The sequence below is a fragment of the Hypanus sabinus genome, chromosome 8 (assembly GCF_030144855.1).
Source record: "Hypanus sabinus isolate sHypSab1 chromosome 8, sHypSab1.hap1, whole genome shotgun sequence".
NCBI lineage: Eukaryota > Metazoa > Chordata > Chondrichthyes > Myliobatiformes > Dasyatidae > Hypanus > Hypanus sabinus.
This window is the reverse complement of record NC_082713.1, coordinates 39,732,966-39,753,370: the sequence shown is the minus strand read 5'-3', so window position 1 is coordinate 39,753,370 and position 20,405 is coordinate 39,732,966.

Below are 20,405 nucleotides of genomic sequence, written 5' to 3'. Positions count from 1 at the left end.
AGACTGTGAGGGAGGGAGGGAGGGAAAGACTGAGCAGTAGAGGGAGAGAGGAAGTCTGTGTGAGAGAGGGAGTGTGTGTGTGTGAGACCGAGCGGGAGAGAGGGAGTGTGTGAGAGAGGGAGACTGTGAGAGAGGGAGGGAGAGAGGAAGTCTGTGTGAGAGAGAGGGAGTGTGTGTGTGTGTGTGGAGACTGAGAAGGAGAGGGAGACTGTGAGAGGGAGAGGGAAACTGAGAGAGGGAGAGGGAGACTGTGAGAGGGAGAGGGAGACTGAGAGAGGGAGGGAGACTGTGAGAGAGAGAGTGAGACTGTGAGAGGGAGAGTGAGACTGTAAGAGAGGGAAAGGGAGACTGTGAGAGAGAGAGTGAGACTGTGAGGGAGGGAGGGAGGGAGGGAGAGACTGAGCAGTAGAGGGAGAGAGGAAGTCTGTGTGAGAGAGGGAGTGTGTGTGTGTGTGTGTGTGGAGACCGAGCGGGAGAGAGGGAGACTGTGAGAGAGAGAGACTGTGAGCGGTAGAGGGAGAGAGGAAGTCTGTGAGAGAGAGGGAGTGTGTGTGTGTATGTGTGTGTGTGTGTGTGGAGACTGAGAAGGAGAGGGAGACTTTGAGAGGGAGAGGGAGGGAGAGGGAAACTGAGAGAGGGAGAGGGAGAGAGGGAGGGAGACTGTGAGAGAGAGAATGAGACTGTGAGAGAGGGAGGGAGAGAGAGACTGAACAGTAAAGGGAGAGAGGAAGTCTGTGTGAGAGAGGGAGAGAGAGAGTGTGTGTATGTGTGTGGAGACTGAGAGGGAGAGGGAGGGAGAGGGAAACTGAGTGAGAGAGAGGGAGACTGTGAGAGAGAGACTGAGCGGTAGAGGGAGAGAGGAAGTCTGTGTGAGAGAGGGAGAGAGAGAGTATGTGTGTGTGTGTGGAGACTGAGAGGGAGACTGTGAGAGGGAGAGGGAGGGAGAGGGAAACTGAATGAGAGAGAGGGAGACTGAGAGAGAGAAAGAGGGAAACTGAGAGAGAGAGAGAGAGAGAGAGACTGTGAGAGAGAGGGAAAGGGAGACTGTGAGAGAGAGAGAGAGTGAGAGGGAGACTGTGAGAGAGAGAGAAAGAAGGAAACTGAGAGAGGGAGAGTGAGTGTGTGAGAGAGGGAAAGGGAGTAAGAGAGAAAAAGAGGGAAACTGAGAGAGAGAGAGGGGGAGACTGTGAGAGAGGGGGAAAGGGAGACTGAGAGAGAGAGAGAGAGTGAGAGGGAGACTGTGAGAGAGAGAAAGAGGGAAACTGAGAGAGGGAGAGGGAGACTGTGAGAGGGAGAGGGAGAGGGAGACTGTAACAGTCAGTCACATTGCAATTACTAACTGACCAAAAGTTTGGAGAGGGATTTGGATCATGGTTTTCTGCCTCTGCTCACTTGCTTTTCTGCTGAAGATTTTGGTTTAAAGTTAAACTTAGAATATTTTGTAAAGGTCGGGTTTGGCTTTTAAGGTATTAGTTCTGGCTGTTGCAGTTTACTGGAGACAACAAGGATATGTTACTTTTCCAGAATAGAACAAAGTCAAGGTTTCAACACGACTGTTGTCATAGTATTCCATTGGAGACAGACTTCACTTTGTTGAGGTTACAGCACCAATTTGGAAATTGGGCACAGAAAGTGTTTGATGATCAAGAAGTAGGAATAGAGAAACAACCAACACCCGAAGTCAGGGGTGGCCGACCCGTTACATTCCATGTGTCAATTTTTTCACACATGAATTCAGATGCGATTTCTTTTTCACACATGAGTTCTATATTAACATATTTTTACAAGAATTGTGGGGGTACAAGAGTTGTTTGGCGCATCTGAACTCGTGTGTGAAAAAATTGACACATGGAATGTAAAAGGTCGGCCACCCCTGTCCTAAGTGATTGAAGAGTAATGATGCAGAAGAAAATGAAGGAGAAATTTTTGACTCAAGTTCGGCTTTTTTACATATGAAATTTGTTACATTTCCCAATTCCTTGCTTCTTTAATTGTTAGCTGGAACTTTAGGGATTGAACTGAAGAATTATTTTTATTTTATTTAGAGATACAATGTGGACCAGACCCTTCTGGCCTTTTGAGCAGTATCATCCATCAACCCCCAGTTTACCCCTAGCCCAATCACAGGACAATTTAGAATGACCAATTAGTCTACTAACTGGTACGTCTTTGGACTGTGGGAGGAAACCAGAGGACCTGGAGAAAACCCATACATTCCATGTGCAAACTCCTTACGGAGGATGCCGTAATTGAACTCCTGACTTCAAAACTCTGCGCTGTAATAGCATCGTGCTAACCGCTACACTACCGTGGCACCCAGAAGTAAAGAAAATGTTTGCATTAATTTCAGTAAATTTGAGAAAAGAGTATTTTCTGAATTCCTTCAACAGGGCAAAGATTTGATTTTACTTATGATTTATTTATTTAGTGACATAGCGTGGAGTAGACCCTTCTAGTCTTTGAGCCACACCACCCCAGCAACCAATGACAAATCCGATTAACACTAAAATGATCACTGGACAATATACAATGCCCTATGAACCTATCCTTTGGACCTTGGAGGGAACCGCAACATGTGCAGACAACCCTCACATTCCACAACGGAACAGATTCTGGAATGCCTTGAACTATAACAATGCCATGCTAACTGCTACATGAGTTCCTAATCCTGTCAAATCACTAAGTTCTTCCTATCCTTACTATCTCCTTTCTTCTCTCATCTCTTCCTTTACCATTTATATCCATGATGCCCTTGATCATTTTCAATGTTTCCAACTCACTGTTCACCTCCATCTCAAATTAGATGCTCTTAGTGTCGTCTACTAGGAGCAAAATCCAGCCAGTTTCCTTCAGTCAAAACACTGATTGAGCTTGTTCTCACGTTGTGAAACCTCTCCTTCAACTCCACTCATTTCTTCGAGACCAAGGTGTGTCTGTCACCATTTGCATGCACCCAGCCTGTTATGTTATATATGGACACGAGAAATCGTGCAGACGCTGGAAATCCAAAGCAAAACACACAAATTGCTGGAGGAACTCAGCGGGTCAGGTTGCATCTATGGAAATGAATAAACAGTCGACGTTTCAGGCCAAGGCTCTTCTTCAAGACATTAGTATAGGACACAGTACCAATGTAGTTATTGATATACCAAAAATAAAGTTGGGGGAGTGGCCTAAAAAGGCTGGTCCACATATATTGTTCTCCATCTATTCCAAGCCTACAACTACGTCAGATACTCTCTATCTCATTCTGTCTCCGATAAGGACTCTTATCTATTATCCACTTGCTCCATCTCTGCCATATCTACTCTGATGATGAGAATTTCCACATAGGTCCCTTCTTTATAAAGCATGGATTTCCCCGCCAGCAGTGTTAACAAAACCCTTGACTGCATCTCATTGCTTTCCCGTGCCTCTATTTTCACTTTCTCTCCTCTGGGACTGAACAAGGACAAAGTTCCTCTTGCCTTCATGTTTCACGTCATTAGCTTCCACATTCAAAGGACCAATCTCTGTAACTTCTCCTACTTTCAAACATACTCCATTGCTAGAGGTTCCTTTTCTGCCTTGTAACTCCAAAGCATACAACTAATTGCAAGAAAAAAATGCAAGTCTGAAATGTGAGTATAACTTAGTTCTTGACTTTAATTGAGCCATGTGCCTATCACGTGGCAGTGCATGATGTATGCAAATCACTTTTTTAACATATAATCCATAACTAATTATTTAAATAAACAAGAATTCTTAGTCAAACAATCCACTTGCAATATTACTCAAACACTACTGAAATATTAAATAAACAACACTCCTCCTTGCTTAGCTATAAACTCCAACTCAATAATAGAGAATGCATCTCAACTATGTACACAGTATAGTACAGATTTTCATCTGTAACGTGCAGCTTTTTTGGAACTGCAGCTTGACTTTTTTTTATCTTTTTCTCTACCCTGTGCAGTCCATTTATTTTTGTCTGCCTGACATGCTCTTTGTATGTGTCCTGCATTGTTGCATCTTTTGCAAGTTTTGCCTTTAAATTTGCATTCATCTCATGTACTCAGGTCCCTGCCACAGTGCCACAATTCATTCAGCCAGTCTGTTTAGATGTTTCAATTTTGTTCATGCTCACTTTCATTCCTGACTGCAATTCAGTTTTGTCTCTGTCCACTGTTTCCATTCATACAGCTATTTCAACTGTTCCTTTAAATGTAAGTTCTGCTTCAGTTAGGACCCATTTTGAATGCTTTCTTGTAAAAATCCGCAAACTAAACTGACAATAATCTCTTCAATTCAACTACATAAGCTAAAGTGGATTCCCATTTCTTTTGATGCTGCTTATGGAACCTAAAGCATTCTGCAATCAACAGTAGTTTTGGTTATAAATGTTCCTGCATTACTTCCATAATATCAGCAAAGCTCATTTTGGCTGGTTTGGTTGGAGCAGTTAAAGTCCTAAGCAAATTGGTAGCACCATGCATTCAGAAAAACTGGTACTTGTTTCTTATTGGCTATTTCATTTTCATTAAAATACAGCTCAATCTGTTCAGTTTATATATTCTAGTTATGTTTTGTGTAATCAAACCTGTCAATCTTTCTGATGTAGCCAGCCAGTTTTGTTCTATTCTTTATGATTATTATCACCTGTTACTCTCTGTTTATAATTCAGTGAATTATTCCATTTTCTGTCTTTTTTTTTAAACTCCAAATTTCACTTTCTCCACCTTCCGAAAAGACACATGCTGCACTGTGCCATTTTTTAACTCGAATGCCTCACTACATTTTTTTAAAATCTCGGATGTCTCACTGTGCTTCAACAGCTAGTCACCTTCAGCTCATTTAAGAATTGCTTTACTGACACTGTTATGTTTTTTAACTCCAAAACATATGAGGAATTGAAAGAAAATGATGGGAGTCCAAAATGTGAGACTAACTTTGTTTCTTACTTTACAGAGGTGCGCACATATCTCATAGTAGCATCATGATATACGCAATTCACTTATTTTTACATAGAACTCTTAATAAATTATTTAAATAAACAAGAATGCTTAATCAAACAATATATTTACAAAATTACTCAAGTATTACTGAAATATTAAATATACAACAGTTCCAGTCATCTTTCATACACAGATCAGAAAATTATAAGGCATCCTCTCCATGTCCATTCTCATTAGGCCTTTCAGTATCTGGTAGTTTTCAATGAGATCCCCCTCATCCTTCTGAACTGCATCACTGACAGCTTTCAACACCATTCTCCCACTTTCTTCTCGTAACCCTTCATCCCCCCCCTCCCCCACCTATCAAGCACATGGTCTCCACAACCCTTTATGGTAATAAATTTCACAGATTCACTACTCTCTGGCTAAAGAAATTCCGCCACACTTCAGGTTTAAAGGGATGCCCCTTAATTCCGAGGCTGTGCCCTTGTATCCTAGACTCTTCTACTAGTCAAAGAGTCATAGAAAAGTACTGCACAGAAACAGGCCCTTGAGCCCATCTAGTTCTTGCCCAACCATTTAAACTGCCTACTTCCATCAACCTGCACCAGGACCTTAGTCCTCCATACCCCTACCATCCACGTACATATCCAAATTTCTTTTAAGTGTTGAAATTGAGCTCACATGCCCCACTTGTGACTCTTATGATTCTCTGAGTGAAGAACTTGCCCCTCTTGTTCCCCTTGGACTTATCACCTTTCAGTCTTAACTTGTGCCGTCCAGTTGTAGTCCCACTGAATCTCAGTGGAAAAAGGCCTTCTTGCATTTAACTATCTTACCTCTATCAAATCTCCTCTTAATCTTCTATGTTCCAAAGAATGAAGTCCTAACCTATTCAATCTTTCTTTATATCGAGCTCCTCCAGACCCAGCAACATCTTTGTAGGTTTTGGTGTCATCTGCAAATTTGCTGATCCAGTTAACCACATTACCATCTTGATCATTGATATAGATGACAAACGATAAGTGCCCAGCACCAATCCCTCTGGCACTCCACTGTCACAGGACTTCAGTAAGAGTGGCAACCACCTACTACCACTCTCTGGCTTCTCCCACGTCCAATCCAATTTACTGCTTCATCCTGAATACTGAGCCACTGAACCTTCTTGACCGGCCTCCATGCGGGACCTTGTCAAATGCCTTGCTAAAGTCCATGTAGACAATGTCTACGGCCTTAGCTTCATCTGTTTCCTGGTAACTTACTCAAAAAACGCTATAAGATTGATTAGGCATGACCTACCATGCACAAGGCCATGCTGACTATCTCTAATCAGTCCACATCTATCCAAATACTCATATATCTGGTCCCTTAGAATGCCTTCCAATAACCTTCTCACTACTGATGTCTGGCTCACTGGCTATTATTTCCTGGTTTATGTTTAGAGTCTATCTTAAACAGTGGAACAACACTGGCTGAACACCAATCCTCTGGTACCTCACTTATTGATAAGGATGATTTAAATATCCCTGCTAGGGCCTCCCAGAGTAGTATCCGAGGGAACGCCTTGTCAGGCCCTGGGGATTTATCCACCCTACTTTGCCTCAAGACAGCAAACACCTCCTCTGTAATCTGTATAGGGTCCATGAAATTGATACTGCTTTGCCTCACTTCTATAGGCTCTATGTCCATCTCCTGAGTAAATCCAGATGCAAAAACTCATTTAAGATCTCACCCATCTCGTTTGGCTCCACACATGGATTACCATTCTGATCTTCCAGAGAACCAGTTTCGTCCCTTGCAATGGAAGCAGCCTCTCCGTGTTCGCTCTAATCAGGCCTTTCAGTGTCTGGTAGGTTTCAATGAGATCCCCTTCATCCTTCTGAACTGTGTCAAATACAAGCCCAGAGATGTCAAATGTTTCTCATATGTGAAGCCTTGCATTACTGGTATCATTTTTGTGAACCTCCTCTGAACCCTCTCCAGTGTCAACACACCCTTCCTTGGATACAAGGCCTGAAATTGCTCAAACTATTCCAGCTGCAGTCTGACTAATGCCTTGTGTAGTCTCAGCAATACATTCTTCCTTGTGAACTGATGCTAATATTAGATTTACCTTTTTTACTACTGTTAACCTTAACTGGGATTGCCTTGTCTCTCTGCACCACCGCTTTATGTATTTTCTCCCCATTTAGAAAATAGTCTAGAACTTTATTCTTTACTCTTCAAAGTACACGAGCCCACATTTTCCTACACTGTATTCCATCTGCCACTCTCCCAACCATTCTGCATTCTTCTGCCTCTGTTCCTCCATCTATCTTGGTATTGCCTGCAAACCTGGCCACGACACCATCAGTCTCTTCAACTAGATTGTTAATAAAGAAAGTGATTATTTGCAGTCCCAACAATAACTCCTGCAAAACTCCACTAGTCTCTGCCAGCCACCCTTTTGTCCCCAGCCTCTGACTTCTGCCATTCAGCCAATCTCTTTGATGGTACAGAAGTCGTTATTCTACACAAATTGAGACAAGATAGCACAACATCACTGATGTGTAAAAGCTTTATTATCATTGAACTAAATTGGTATCTGAAAATGCATCATCAGTCACAAACAGCCACTTCATGATTGTCTCATGAGATGACCTTTTTTCTTCTTCGGGTCTGAGGTCACATGATCAAACTTGACTATATCTTTGTCCTATCCCAGAATCTTGATTACCTTAGCAACAACCAGGAGGTCAGCACTGGTGTTGTGACAATCTGACTCTTGCTGGAGATAAATATATCTCCAGAGGATACTGGTGTTTTTATCTCATGCTTCTAGGATTTTGTAGATATCAGACCCTACTACCAGTAAAGGTATTATCCTCGTCCTTTAGCCTAATGTCACATTGAGCATTTCTCTGTTTTCTCCTGGGACCTGGACAATATTATTTTCTCTCAGGAACACACCCTGCCATCCGTGTAGGCTGTGATCTCTCAAACTTGTCTATCTCACCAAGATATCTGTCACAACCACAGCCTGCCTTCATTATCATCTCACCATCATTATTTGGAGAACTTCATTCTCTTTTCTGTCACACTTGACTACTGCCTTGATAGAAACCCTGCATCAATATCCCTGCCTTTTTGACAATGTACTGTCTGTGGGCTTTTTACATTGCCTTTTACAAATCAATTAAACAGAAGAGAGCTATAAGCAAACATAGTGAATAATAGGCAACACGAGTGAATCTGCAGATGCTGGAAATAAATAAAAACACAAAATGCTGGCAGAACTCAGCAGGCCAGACAGCATCTATGGGAGGAGGTAGTGACGACATTTCGAAGGGTCTCGGCCCTAATGGTCCTTAAAGGTATACTGTATATGCAGCTATTAGACAACAGGATTCTGAATGTCTGTTTCATTTCATGCTTTCAATGATCCTGTCACTTCCTAAAATGAAGGTACATTTTGGTTTCAGGCAATTGACAGGCAGACGAATTTTAGGGGACCCCGCCCCATTCCCATTTCTCTGATGCAGTCTCATTGAAAGAAGGACAACCTTTTTCCACTGATGTAATGAGGTGGGTTGCCGGGGGAGGCACATGTAAAAGAATGCCTGACCATTAGCTCAAGGACATGCTGCAGTGCAGAATGGTTTTTAATGATGGGGGTCACCGAGACAAAACTTACCCCATCACTCTAATCAGTGCAGTGCCCACAATTAGGATGAAAATCTGAAAACAAATAGAAAATAGACTTTTAAAAATTCTAATTGTTTTTTTTGTATAATTTTGTTTAATTTGTTTTTCTTGTGAATGCTTCATCTATACTTCTATGTGCCTGTGACGCTGCTTCAGGGAGGGTTTTTATTGCATCTGTGTATACATGTACCTGTTTCTGTGGAGAGCTCAGCTTTGACTTTGAAAATGCTGGTCAGGTAGCATCAGTGAAAAGAGTAGCACTGAAGTTTCAGGTCTGAGTCCTGTCACTTGGCCAAAGAGTCGGAAACTATAATGTTAATTATGTCATTTTTCGCAATCTGGCTGACCTGCTGAGTGTTTCTATTTTTATTACTCATCACTGAGATTCCTCCTGATAACCACATTCTGCACCTCCTATTCTCCTCATTATTCTCCTCTTCACCTTTGGCCCCCAACATCCTTCAAATGTCAAAAACATAATCTTGCAATTCTCAAAGGATTTCACTCAGCTGTATTCTGTCTCCTTTCTTGAAAGACAAGGTCATGAACAATAGCAGGAAAATGAAATATACTGAAGGACAGTGATGTCACTGCTCCAGAGACAATGGAATGCTAAACTCACTGGACATATTCACTGAACTTTTCATTCTTCTCAGACAGACGAGGCACTGAGCAGTTTAGCCTTACTTGGTAAAGCCTGAAACCAAAAATACTCAGATAGATATGATGTGGGAGCAAACTTCAATGTAACCGATGCTTTCAATGGAATTAACAATTTAGATCAACACGTTACACATTATTTTATTTGCATTGCACCAGAAATCGAGGAAAAAAATCTATTTATAATCCTTAAGACAATAACACATTGAAGTTCAAGTTTATTGTCTTTCAAACAAGACAACGTTCCTCCAGGCCAAAGTGCACAACATAATACATATAACTCACACACATAACACATAAAATAATATTATCACAAATAAATTAATAAACTATAAAGTGCATATGATACAAATTAAAAAGTAAGCAGTATAATGCTACTGGCGCTTCATATGTGATGAGAACTGGGTGGTGGCAGGGGGTTCAGTGGTCTTTCAGCTTGGGGGATGAAGCTGTTTCACATCATAACCATTCTTGTCCTAATGCTACTGTACCTCCTGCCTTATGCGAGGGGGTCAAAGAGAGAGAACACTGACAATGCTAAGGGCTTTGAGTACACAACATTCCTGATAATATCTCTAATGGGTGGAGGAGGGTCTCCGAGGATCCTCTCAACAGTTCTCACAATCCTTTGTGGGGACTTGCCGTCAGATGCCTTGCAATTCTCATACCAGATGGTGATACAGCTCATCAGGGCACTCTCAATGGTGCTCCTGTAAAAAATGGGGTCGGGGGAGCCTCACTAGCCTCAATCCCCTCAGGAAGTGGAGATGCTGCTGTGCTTTCCTGACCAGACAGGTGGTGTTGAGGGACCAGGTGAGATCATCTAGCATGTGCACTCCTGGAGACTTGGTGCTCCTAACTCTCTCCACGGAGCCGCCATGTATGTGCAGTCAGGAGTGGTCAACCTGCACCTTCCTGAAGCCCACAATCATCTCTTTGGTCTTGTCCTTATTGAGACTCGAGTTGCTGTGCTTGCACCATCTTACCAGCCTCTTTTGTATGCCATCTCGTAGTTGTTGTTGATAAGGCCGTCCACTGTTGTGTTATCAGCGAACTTGATGATTCAGTTTGAACTGGATCCAACATTGCAGTCATGTGTCAGCAGTGTGAACAGGAGTGGACTGAGCACATGGCCCTGGGGAGCATCAGTGTTCATGTTTCTGTCAAAAGTCACTGACTGTAGCCTTTCTGTCAAGATGTCCAAGATCCAGTTACAGATCAGAGAGAGGTGTTGAGACCTAGCGAAGACAGTTTATCCACCATCTTCTGAGGGATAATCGTATCAAACACTGAGCTGGACAATAAGCAGCAACCTGGTGTATGAGGCATCGTTTTGCTGGTGGGACAGGACGGAGTGGAGTGCAGAGCCTATGGCAGCATCTGTGGTCCAGCTTGAGTGATAACTGAACTGGAAAGGGTCCAAAGTAGCAGGAGATGGGATTTAATGTGATCCATAACCAGCTGCACAAAGCACTTTATTACTGTTGAGGTCAGTGCCTCTGGATGGTAGCTATTGAGGCAGGTTACTGGCACCCTCTTGTGCACCGGGATGATGGTGACTGCCTTGAAGCCTAAGGGGACAGTAGATTGCTCCAGGGAGATGTTGATTTCTGTTAGAACCTCAATGAACTCAGCTGCACATTTCCTCAGGCCAGCTACACTATCCGGTCCTGCAAGTTGATGTAGGGTCTTCCTCACATCCGCTGCACCTGACAGAGTGCTTGCCTCTGTTGGCGAGAGGAGGGGAAGGGGAGCCTTCTTCGTCGGTATGTTGTTCCGTGCATCAAACCGAACGTAAAAGACATTCAGCCTAACTAGGAAGAGAAGTGTTGCTGGCACACGAGACAGATCTATAGTCGGTTATGGTCTGATTGCCCAGCCACATGCACCTTGGGTCTCTGGTGTCACAGAAATGGCTGCATATTCTCTGTGGATAATCCTGCATTGCCTTCCTAATGGCATGGGAAAGCACAGCTCTAGCTGATCTGAGAGCTGTCTCATCCTCTGATCTGAAGCAGCACCCCAATCTTTCAGCAGTGCTGGGACCTGTGCTTCTGATTTGCCCTCACATAGACATGTCTAATTATGGTGTCAGCCTCAAAGCACTTCTCCCTATATCCTATCACAGATCTCACGTCAATGTTAAGGTTATGGTCGTAGGCAGCTGCCTCCCTGAATATATTCCAGTCCATGTTTTCAAAACAGTCCTGTATTCTGAGATTGCTTCCTCTTGTCAGGTCTTTGAACTGGTTTGACATGTTTGATCAGCGGTTGGTTAACAGGAATTAGCATAACAGATAAGTGATCAAAGAATCCCATGTGGCAGTTTCCATGCATCAGGGAAGTTGGTATGAAACAGGTCTAATGTGTTCTCACCTCTAGTAGCAAAGTCAACATGCTGATAGAATTGAGGCAGGACTGGTTGCTTTTAAGTTGTTGAGTTGCCAACAACAATAAAGAAAACATTGGGGTGTGTGGTTTGCAAGTCACTGATGGTGATGTAGAACTCACACAGAGCCTCCCCAGCATTAGAACAAGGTGTGTGTGTGTGTTGGGAGGGCAGTATGTATACAACAACCAAAATAGCAGTGACTCCCAATGATGTAAGATACTTGAGGCGGGAACAGAAATAGGCTCTGATTTCCCCGAAAGCCCAAAGAAATATTTTTACAAATTTTAGTGCCATCAATCTCAAGAGCATTCATTTTTTATATATCAGCCCTTCTGTTTTCAGTTCTATTTTCTGCTCTTTCTTCTATGTGAAATCAGTTTGAAGTTTGGGAGACCGTCTTTTGCTCCTCTGGGAAACATGTTTTGCTCTTAAGGAATGTTCCCATGCAGGAGTTTTTGACACCAGTCATGGGAATGTACTGTTTGGAGACAGCACACACAGCAAGGACAAGCAACCAATGTGATTGGTAGAATGGAGTAAGGAACTATGTGGGTTTTTACAGCAGCGGGTCAAGAAATGTAAAACTCAATGCACTTTTGCTAATTGTTCCAAAGTAACATGTATTTATTTCCTGTTGTTACATTAGCTTTGAATAAATTTCAGTGTAAAGTGACAGGCACTTGAATCTTTCAAATGCAATTCCCCTTCTCACCTCCAGTCTGAACTTAAAAACTTTACAATGAACTGTTCCTGTTGTGCCACTTTAAGCTCTTTTAGTGAAAAGTAATTTAAAAACAACTATCAACTATTAAATGATGTCTACCCAACTAGTTAATATAGAAATGGAAAGAAATATTTGCCTTTCCATAAGCTTGATGCAACTTAATGCCCTTTACAGCCAAAGCAATATTTCTGGAGTGTAGTCACTTGTATGGTGAAGAAAACAGTTAAACAAGTTTCAGATGTTTTATATTCAAAATACTCAGGTTGCTTAAGATGTTATAGCCTTAAGTAATAAGTGGGAATAAGTTCCCACTACCTATTAAATGCAATCAATTGCCTGTGCCTCATATAGCTTCTAATGATCAAGTTCGGGCTCACGGCCTTCATGTGTGGCTCAGCTACCAAGCCTGGTGGAACCATTTCTACTGACAGGAGAAGGGGCAAAGGCGGGTTACTGGCACCTTAAAAAGTAGTTGCTTTGGGCAGATGGGGCTTTTCCGCTGTGGTTTGGCAGCTCATCTAGGGAAAAGAAAACTCTGACCTCAAACCTCCACTGCCTTGCGGCCATATCCATGCGCGGCGAAGGCTTAGGGAGTAAACCCCGAGGCAAAATCCGAAGCTGGAGTCCTATGTTGAGTTCAACACTGACTGGCAACTCTTGCAACGCCACTGGTGCCAAACCAGATCAGGCTCTGCTGTTCCTCTGGGTTCATCAGCTGCATGAGCAGGTTTGCGCTCTATATCGTACTGTCCTGGCTGGTGTGTCACACAGACAGCTAGGATGCAAAATCCATGTTCAACCTTGGCCAACAGAAGGCCTCCTCTAGGTATTGCTCACAATAGGGAAAGCATATTCAGGACAGGACGACTTAAGGGTGTAATATTACAGTTAAACCACAGTGTGGTGCACAAGAATGCAATTGTTGCTTTGAAAACTTGCATTCTGCTACCATATTCAAAACATTCACATAGTTTACATTGTTGTATTGAAATTAAGGGAAGAAAAATGTACATTGGCTTCTGTAAAAAACCAGCCATGGTCACATAGGGCCATGTTTTATCTTAAAGGAAGAGGAGTATTCTGTAACAATGCTGAAAATAAACAAACAGCTTTAAGAAAGAAACATTTTGTATTTTATAGCAATTTTTAATGACATCAGAAGCAATGAAGCAATTTTGCAGTTCACTCTCTGTTGCGATGTAGGAAGGGCAAGGGTGCATAAAATCTCAGAACTGATCAGGACATTTGAGAACATTTCCAGCTCTCCCTGATAGTGCCATGAAAACGTTTATATCTGCCATGGAAATCAAACTTAATGTCTCAAGCAGATTGGCTGGATATTGGGTTGCACCAAAAACAGCAACTATGTGAATTAAAATAAACCCAGAAAAAGCTGGAAACACTCAGTGAAACGTCATTAACCTGGAAGTGTTTTTGTTTCTCTAGCTCAGGGGTTCCCAGCCTGGGTTCCACAGACCCCTTGCTAAATGGTATTGGTCCATGGCATAAAAGAAGTTGTGAACCCCTGCTCTAGATGGTGCCTGACTGCTGAACACGTCCAGCACTTTCTGATCTTATTTCAGATTTCAAGCAACACTTTTTTTGATTTGCTTTGTGAAATGGTTGCCGTGGGGAACAAACTTGAGATAGGTGCGTGTTTGATATATTTTTTTTGACTGGATGGGGACCTGAGAGCGCTGCTTGTGCTGCTCATTGCTAGATGGGATCAGAGGAGAGGTGGGGTAAGTGAAAGCTGAGGCAGCAACAATGCTAGTTCATGAAGGAACAGACATTCAAGCTCTGATTCATCACTTATGTTGTGTAACCCCAAAATGTTAAACTAACTAAAAGGGAAACAAGAGAGCTGGGAATGCAAGTCTGACTTTGTGTTTCAGTCTAACAAAAAACGCGCACATATTAGGCGGTGGCATCATGACGTGTGCAATTCACTTATTTTTACGCAGAACTCATAATGAATTATTTAAACAAATAAAGAATCAGCAAAATTTTTACAAAATTACACAATCGGCTTACAGTGACCTACCCAAGAGGCGAAAGAACTGACGTGTTCAGTTGATTGCCAACACTTACAATGGATACAAATTGATGACAAGGTCAATCCAAAGATTATAATCCCAAGGACCTGGCTACAGCTCAGAGGAAAATGTATGTATACTAAGGACACATTTATCAAAGAAGAGTCTCACTCTACAGGAAGTGCAGAGTTTTAAAAGTTTCAGTGATCTGGATATTGACCAGATATCCAGGCACCTATTGCAAATGGCGGTTGAGCAAGTGGTGGTAGGCCACCTTCCTGAAGCATAGCAGTTCTTGATGAAGGTACTACTCTAATAATGTTGGGTGTAGAATTCCAGGATTTAGACTCAGCTGTGATGAATGATGATGCACAACTTGGTAGTTGTCTTCTGCTTGTGCTGTTCCAATGCACATGGAACTTTTGTCTTTTTTGATTGTAGGTTCAGGGCTATTACACCATAAAACAGAGGAGCAGAATTAGGCCATTTGGCCCATCAAGTCTGTTCTGCCATTCAGTCTTGGCTGATCCTTTTTTCCCTCCTCAGCCCCATTCCCTGGCCTTCTCACAGTAACCTTTGCTGCCATGTCCAATCAAGAACCTATCAAGCTCTGCCTTAAATACACCCAACAACCTGGCCTCCACGGCTGCCTGTGGTTAATAAACTTGACAAATTCACCACCCTCTGGCTGAAGAAATGTCTCCGCATCTCTGTGTTAAATGGACACCCCTCTATCCTGAGGCTATGGCCTCTTATCCTAGACTCCCCCATCATGGTAACCATCCTTTCCACATCGACTCTGTTTTGGTCTTTCAACACTTAAAAGGTTTCATTGAGGTCCCCTCCCCCATCCTTCTAAATTCCAGTGAGTACAGGCCCCGAGCCATCAAACATTCCTCATATGATAACCCTTTTGTTTCTGAAAGTTCTTGTGAACTTTCTCTAAATCCTTTCCAGTGCCAGCACATCTTTTTTTTTAAAAATAGGGAGCAGAAAACTGTTCACAATACTCAAGGTGAGGCCTCACCAGTGCCTTATAAAGCCTCAGCATCACATCCCTGCTCCTCTATTCTAGACCTGTTGAAATGTATGCTAACATTGGACTTACCTTCTTCAACACCAACTCAACCTTTAGAGTGTTCTGTACAAGGACTCCCAAGTCCACTTGCATCTCCGATTTTTGGATATTTTCTCTATTTAGAAAATAGTCTGCTTATTTATTTCTTCTATGAAAGTGCATGACCATGCATTTTCCAACATCATATTTCATCTGCCACAGTTTTGCCCATTCTCCTAATTTGTTCCAGTCCTTCTGCATCCTTCCTGGTTCCTACCTGCCTTTCCATCAACCTTCCATCAACATGATCTGCAAATGTGGCAACAAAGCCATCTGTTCCATCATCTAAATCATTGATATACAGCATAAAAAGAAGTGGTCCCAGCACCGACTCCTGCAAAACACCACTACTTACTGACAGCCAACCAACCAGAAAAGGATCCCTTTATTCCCACTCACTGTCTCCTACCATGCAGCCAATGTTCCAGCCATGCCTGTAACTTTCCTGTAATACCAAGGGCTCCTCAACTTGGTAAGCAGCCTCATGTGTGGCACCTTGTCAAAGACCTTTTGAAAATCCAAATATACAACATTCTCTGCATCCCCTTTATCTATCCTACTTGTAATCTCTTCAAAGAATTCCAGCAGGTTCATCAGGCAAGAGATTCCCCTAGGAAAAACATACTGACTTTGTCCTGTGTTACCAAGTACTTCGTAACTTCATTCTTAACAATGGATTCCAACATCTTCCCAGCCACTAAGGCCAGGTTAATTGATCTAGAATTCCCTTTCTGCTGTCTCCCTCCTTTCTGAAGAATTTCCTTTCTGCTGTCTCTCTCCTTTCTTAAACAGTGGAGTGACTTCTGCAATTTTCCAGTTCTCTGGCACCATGCCAAAGTCCAATGACTTTTGAAAGATCATTACTAATGCCTCCACAATCTCTACTGCTATCTCTTTCAGAACCCTGTGGTGCAGTTCATCTTGTCTGGGTGACTTAGGCACCTTTAGGTCTGTCAGCTTTTTGAGCACCATCTCCCTTGTAACAGTAACTGCACTCATTTCTCTTCCCTCACACCCTGAAGACTGATGCAAAATACTCATTTAGTTCATCTGCCATCTCCTTGGCTCCTGTTATTATTTATCCAGCCTTATTTTCTACTGGTCCTATAAACACTCTTATCTCTCTTTTATTTTTTTATATACCTGTACTTCAAAAAGATTTTTCTATTCATGTTGATATTGTTTGCTAGCTTGCTTTCATACTTCATCTTTTCCCTCCTAATGATTTGTTTAATTGCTTTCTGTATATTTTTAAAGCTTCCCTATCCTCTATCTTCCCACTAATGTTTACTTTGTTGTAGGCCTTCTTTTGCTTTTATGTTAGCTTTGACTTCCCTTGTCAGACATGCTTGCACTATTTTGATATTTGGGTATGCCTTTGTTTTTGGAATGCATCAATCTGGCATCTTCCTCATTTTCCCCAGAAACTCAAGCTATTGCCGCTCTGCTGTCATTCCTGCCAGCATCTCCTTCCAATTTACTTTGGTGAACTCCTCTCACATACCATTGTAATTTCCTTTACTCCATTGAAATACTGCTACACCAAACTTTATTTTTTCCCTTTCAAATTTCAAGGTGAACTCTTATCATATTGTGATCACTACCTCTTAAGGGTTCCTTTACCCTAAGCTCCCTAATCGCATCTGGTTCATTACATAACACCCAATCCAGTATAGCTGATACCCTAGTAGGCTGAATGTCAAACTGCTCTCAAAAGGTATCTCGTAGCCATTCAACAAATTCACTCTCTTGCAATCCATTACCAACCTGATTTTCCCAACTTACCTGCACGTTAAAATGTCCCATGACTATCGTAACTTTGCCTTTTTGACACACCTTTTCTATTTGCCATTGTAATCTGTAGTCCACATCCCAGCTACTGTTTGGAGTCCTCTGTATAACTGCCATAAGGGTCCCTTTTCCCTTGCACTTTCTTAACGCAACCCACAAGGGTTCAATATCTTCCAATCTCATGTCACATCTTTCTACTAATTTGATGTCATTATTTACCAGCAGAGCCACACCACCCCCTCTGCCTCCCTTCCTCTCCCTCTGATACAATGGACATACGTTGGACATTCACCTCCAAACTACAACCATCCTTCAGCCACGATTGAGTGATGACCACCACATCATCCTTGACAAGTTGTAATAGTGGAACAAGATCATCCACCTTATTTCTTATACTCTGGGCATTGAGAGTACTGTAATTGCTACCCTTTTTGATTCTGTATCCCTAATGCACTGATACTCACCCTGCTAGCTGCAATTTTGTGATAGCATAGAGGAGTACCTTTTGAGTGTTTAGTTAATAGTTTTGGGTGGCGTAGAATTATAGCAGCTAGTACAACGCTATTTTAGTGCCAGTGATCTGGACTTAATTCCCACCGCTCCCTTTGTATGCTCTTCCCTTGACAGCAAGTGTTTCTTTCTCCCCCCACATTTCTCCCCTCCCTGTACTCCAGTTTCCCCCCATATCCCAAAGCTGTACAGCTAAGAAGGTTATAAACATGAGAAAGTCTGCAAATGCTGGAAATCCAAAGCAGCACGTGCAAAATGCAGGGGGAGCTCAGCAGATCAATCAGCATGTACGGAAAAGAATAAACAGTTGGTGTTTCCGTCAGAGAATCCTGGGACTGGAAAGGACGGGGGAAGATGCCAGAATAAAAAATGGTGGGGGGGTGGGGGCAAGAGAAGGAGCTCGAAGCCACGTCGATAGGAAAGGTAAAGGGCTAGAGAAGAAGGAATCTGATAGGACAGGGGAGTGAACCGTAGGAGAAGCAGAAGGAGGAGTGGACCCAGGAGGAATAAATAGGCTGGTAAGAAGAGGTAAAAAGCCAGAGTGGGGAATAGAAGAAGACAGGAGGGGGAGGGGAAAATATCAGAAGGCAAAATCAAAATGAATGCATCAGGATGAAGGCTACCTAGATGCTTCTCCACCCTGATGTTGGCAGCATCAATAGTGGAGGAAGGGAAACTCCACTCTTTGAAGAAGGAGGACATTTCTGATGTCATGGAATGGAAATCTGCATCCTAGGAACAGGTGCAGCGGAGGCGAAGGAACTGAGTAAAGGGAAAAGCTTTTTTACAGGAGATAGGGTGGGAAGAGGTATAGTCAAGGTAACTCTAGGAATTGGTTATAATAGATGTTGGTTGACTGTTTGTCTCTGGAAATGGAAACAGAGAGACTGAGAAAGGAGAGAGAGGTGTCAGAGATGGACCAAGTGAGTTTAGAGGCAAATTTGATGAAGTCGTTGATCTCAGCATGGGCGCATGAAGCCGCACCAATGCTGTCGTCCATGTAGTGAAGGAAGAGTACAGCTGTATAACCAGGAAAGGCTTTGAACATGGACTATTCTATGTAGTCAATGAGGAGGCAGGCATAGCTGGGGCCCAAGCGGGTGCCCCATGGCTACCCCTCAAGTCTGAGAAGAGTGGAAGGAGCCGAAGGAAAAGTTGTTGAGGATGAGGAACAGTTCGGAGGAGAGTGGTGGACGAGGGGAATTGTGAAGAAGGAAGCAGAGAGCTTTGATGGGGGAGATAGAAGTACATAGGGACAACATTCAATGTGAAAATGAGGCGTTCAGAGTCAAAGCTACTGAGGAGATCGAGAGCATGAAAGTGTTGCGGATGTAGGTTGGAATGGACTGGACCTAAGGAGATAGAATGGAATTGAGTTATGAGGACAAAATATCAGTGGGGTAGGAGCTGACAGAGGTAATAGGCCTACCCAGATGCACAAGTTTGTGGATCTTGGGTAGGAGGTTGAAACAAGCAGAGTGGGGTAAGAGAACTATGAGTATGGTGGTAGTGGTTGGGAGTTCTGCAGCGTTGATGAGGTCAGGAATGGTTAAGTATGAGGAAGTGTCTGAGAGTTGCCTCCTGGCCTCAGAAAGGTAGAGGTCAGTGCGTTGCACTACAACTGCACCCCTTTGTCTGCAGATTTGATGGTACGGTTGGGAATGGTGTGGAGAGAGTGGAGGGCAGTGAATTCAGAGGGGGTAAGGTTCGAGGAGGAGAGAGGAGTGCTGAAGTTGAGATGGTTGAGTTGGCAGTTTGAGATGAGAAGATCTCAAATCAGGCAGAGAACTGGAGGGGGGTGTCCAAGAAGAGGAGGAGGGTTGAAGAAGGAAGAAGGGGTCATCAGTGCATGGTTGGGCATTCTTGCTAAAGAAGTGGGCTTGGAGACAGAGGTGATAGAAGATTAGCTAGTTAGCAGGTTAATTGGAGGCATGGGCTCATTGGGTTGAGCTGTATCTCTATAAAAATACACGCTGCAGTCACTGTGGATAGGTAGTGGAGTGAATGAATAGTTAGGGTGGTGCTAGGGTGCCATTAAAACTGGTTGCTTGGTCCAGGATGGTGTCAGGATCAAATGGGAGAAGAGTTAGACTACCTGACATGGATTTAAGGTAATTGAAAAACGAACTAGATATTTGACACATTTATTTTTTATGATCTGTAATACTTTGCCTGAAAGAGTGGTCAAAGTATCACAGAGCAGCAGGGAAGAAACAAAGGAAGGAGTTCAATTCAATGGCTCTTTCCAAGAGATAGCACAAATAGGATGGATTGAATCACCTTCTTCAGTGCTGTACTCATTGGCATTCACTGGACTTCCAGTCCATAGTAGCTACAGTACATTGTGAAATGAAATTTAGAGGCCTGAGTCTAATTTATGTTCTGATGCAAAAATTAAAATGTGAGTTGAATTTCTCGCACAATATCTCAAGTTTATTACAAACACACATGAAGTTATTGACTGCTTTTATTAGGCATCAAAGTAAACAAGTGAGAAATTGGCTCCCTTTGTGGACTCAGAGTGTAGAAGTACTGGTTGTTATAATTATGGGCTATG